Raw genomic sequence first — 4,040 nt, 5'->3', positions numbered from 1 at the left:
GGATTGTGGATACTAATATTTTTCTCTATTTTCGACTGCGGGTTGCATTATGGAAAAGAAGAAAACTGGTATTTGATGACATTTTATACTGTTGTGTAACACCTCCGATTTTACCAAAATTTAAAAGTTTAAATTAAAGGAAAAACAAGTTAATCATCCATTAAGATAAAGCGGAAGCAAAGTCTAAATACGGAGGTGCTATGCCACACCTATCTCAACATAGGTGCACATGCTAAGTCTAAACCAAAATCTCAACGAGTCATAGGAAATAAGGCACACAGGCCATAAGTCTAAACAAGGGAAAACATAAAGAGCTACACTATCTAACGGTCCACTAGCGCGCTCTCCAAAAGCTACTCAAAACCTGTAAAAACATAGGGATAACACCCGTCAGCGAGAGATGCTGGTAACCCACCAATACGCATTAAGTATCATAATATATAGATATTGGAAAACCATTTGAGACAGAGGAATACAGTATGTATCATTTTAAAACCAAGAGATGGAACATCAAGAGACACATCATAACACTCTCAACAAAGACCAACCGTCAACAACAATCAACAAGTCAATAAGGACAACAAGCAACATACTCAACGCTAGATGCAACCTACCATAATCAAGGTAGAGTTCACAATAGACATGTTCATAAGCAATAATACGAGATTCATACTCAACAACCTGTTCCAAGCCCACATAGGACATAGTCAAACCGAAGCATTCATCATAGAGTCATCTCAACGACCCGGATCATAGTGGACCAGTGTGGAAGGCTCCAAATCATCAATCACATATCACAGAGTCATCGCAACGACTAGGACCGCAGCCCAATGGAAGCAGTTCTAGCAACTTTAAGTGTATACACCCCCTATTGAGATTCCAAGCTCAATGGGTTAGCTATTATCTCTGGCAACTAGAATGAGTTTCCCAAGTTGCCCACAAATCATAAGTATCCAAATGGCAATCCGGAGCTTTAAACCCACTACCGGATCAGTTCACACATAAGTCCCCACACTGTCCACTTTACCAGCTCAATCATCTCATCACATCAAATCCAACATCTCAACAAGAGTCAATACACATGGAATCTAGAGATACAACAAAACATAGATTCCACATGAAGTGTGTACAACAACGGATAAGCTCAACAATAGCTTAGTCAATGAACAATCAACAAAGTACAACCTTTGTACAAGATCACATCAAGGGATTCACTCGAGAGGTTTCAATGAAAGACATTAAACGATACTCAACAACGGGCAACAACAATAGACTTCAATCCAAGATCAACATGATTGGCAACACAAGTTGCCATTCCTCATTAGGATGGACAAACAACACATATAAGCATCAACGACATCATATCTAACATGCTCATCAAACGGGTAAACCAAAATGGTTCCAACGAACCTCAAAGACTCACATCAATCCAACGAATCACCAAGTTGGACCATAAGCACGATTCAAGACACCAAATCCTAACATGGTTACTTTGGACATCGTTCTAGACATACAAAACATCAATGAGACACCCAAAAGCTCAACAATCCAATAAAAGGAGGTCAAAACATCACATACCAAAGGGTGGAACCACGGGAAACACAACACCCAGCACGACCACCACCAGTGTACCCCGCGGGTGGGTCCCTACCCGCGGTCCTCCCCGTCGGGTACACACCTTCCACCCGCGGGTGGACAAGTGCTCGTCGTTCCGCCCGCGGGGAACACGCTGTACACCAAGAATTCCCTTCGGGGAATTTCATCTCTAAGGTCAAGTTCAAGTCCAAAACACCCCAAATCTCACACACAACAAGGAAATGACTTGAACCCAAGAATAGACCAAAAGATAGCATTCAAGAAACCTAGATACAAGCTCTAAACATGCATTATCACAAGATCATGCATCAAATCACTCACAACATCAAGAATCATCAATAGCAAGTAGAAAATAGATTTTGTATAGCATGTGTTACCTTTGAAGACCAAAAGCTCTTCCTTTCTACCCTCCTAAGCTTCTCTTTGAAGCTCATCTTCAACCAAATCTTCTTACACAACCAAAACCACAAGAAAACACTAATTTTAGATAAAGACAAAGTAAAAACAACTAAAAACACCAACTAATCCTAGATCTTAGCCTTCCTCAAGTTTGGGAGGTGGAAATGTGGAATCTTGGAATGATTCATAGCAAGGTTGGATGAGATCTTTCTTGGCTTGGGGAAGAAGCCAAGTTTTCTTAGAGAGAAGGGAGAGAAAAGTTGTCTTGCCAAAGTGGAAAATGAAATTTAGGTTTGATAGGGTAAATCCTCAAGACAAAGTAAGGGGAAAAGGCCATCATACCCTTACTTTCCCTAGAAAGGTTTAGGAAGACCCCAAAGAGTTTGGTACAACCATCAAAGCTAAAGGTCCCCCTTTTTTACTTAAATCAATTGACCAAAGAGTTGGTCAATTTAGGTCCCCCGACTATCAATTTAGGAAATTGATTAGAAAGTCAACAAGGATGATTAGGATTAATTACTCAATTAATCATAATTAAAGAATAGGATTTTCGGGGTGTCACATGTTGTTACTGTTTTGTTTCCATGCTTTTCTTATGTTTTGGCTGCTAAAGTCGTACTTCTAAATTGTGTGGTAGTTTGTAATAATTAAATCATTTTCTTTCTTTTATTTTGGGTGAAATTATACTGTTGAATCTTAGGTTTATTGAGCAGGCTTTTCTTTGTAAAAGCATGTGCATTGTATAGAAACTGAAAAGTACTTTGTAGAGATTACAAATGTCATAGAAGGCAAGGAGATTGACTTAGAAGAGCGGTCGGTTATATGTGGCAATTCATTAGAAGAAACAAGAGGCCGGGAAAGAAGTAGAACTTGCAACTCATCATGTAATAAGCCATACATTGCAAATTCTTCTAGAGGCCGGGTTGTTCTCTAGATCACCTGTGTGGTTTTCTTAATTTCTTTCACTATAACATATTCCTGCAAATGCATAAAAAACGCAGACTTCCAATTCAGAATGAATTAATTGCAAATGAATATTTGATAAAACTTCAAACAAATCTCCTAAATTTATTATATTAAATATTTTGCATCACTGAAACTCGCAGCGCGCAACAGGTGCACTTGCCGAATTGAAGAAAACTGAAAAGTTGTCCGGCCTCATCGAGAAAGAAACCACGAATGAAGCTAATCACCTATAACCACAACTAATTATTAACCATAGATCGATAATTAAAGAGATACACCATTAAACTAACATATATAGCACAAGCATCAAGTTTTATAAATTAAAAGAAATATTATTCTTGTGTCTTTCACTTTTCTTTTCTTTTAAATAAATTTCAATTGGTTTTTTTAGAGAACGTGGCCTCTCTCTGAGATTTTCTTGGAGAGTATCTCCCTAGAATTCTAGGGCTTCTCCCCCACGATGGCGATTTCTTCCCCACTTTGCTTTTCTGTTTTAATCCACGTCGCAGATCTCCTCGCATATACATGCAGCCTGTGCATGTTCTCCATCCATTCCAGAATATCCGATCAAGAGTTTCTCGTTGCGTCCGTAAACAGCATTGGGCTACGTTTCCATTACATAATTGGCGATCTAGATCGACGTTTTAGCGATCTGTGTAGATCATCGCGTATATCCAGTTTCACGAGTTGTTTCGACGGTCGTTGCGTTTTTTCCCCGATGGACATCAGCGAGATCGCGGAGGGATGTGCGATTCTGTCTCTGGCGTCGGAGGACGCAGGCGGCTTGGAGGCTCCAGAGATCTTGGCAACTACCACTCCGATCAACCATCATGAAATTGTTGGACGCTTCCTAACCGATCGTACGATCAAATTCGACCACATGCAACAGGTGATGGCATCGGTCTGGAGACCGGTGATGGGAATGCGGGTTCAACCTATCGACGACAATCTTTTCTTGTTCTAATTTGCGCATCTGAAGGACATGCAACGGGTGATGGACGACGGACCATGGTCCTTCGAAAATCACATGCTGATATGCGGGGTGGTGAAGAACGATGGTAACCCTGAAGAAGTCCCGC

Source organism: Ipomoea nil, unplaced genomic scaffold, assembly GCF_001879475.1.
Source record: "Ipomoea nil cultivar Tokyo-kokei standard unplaced genomic scaffold, Asagao_1.1 scaffold0322, whole genome shotgun sequence".
Classification (NCBI taxonomy): Eukaryota; Viridiplantae; Streptophyta; class Magnoliopsida; order Solanales; family Convolvulaceae; genus Ipomoea; species Ipomoea nil.
The sequence above is the reverse complement of the archived record's forward strand: the minus strand, read 5'-3'. Positions refer to the sequence as shown.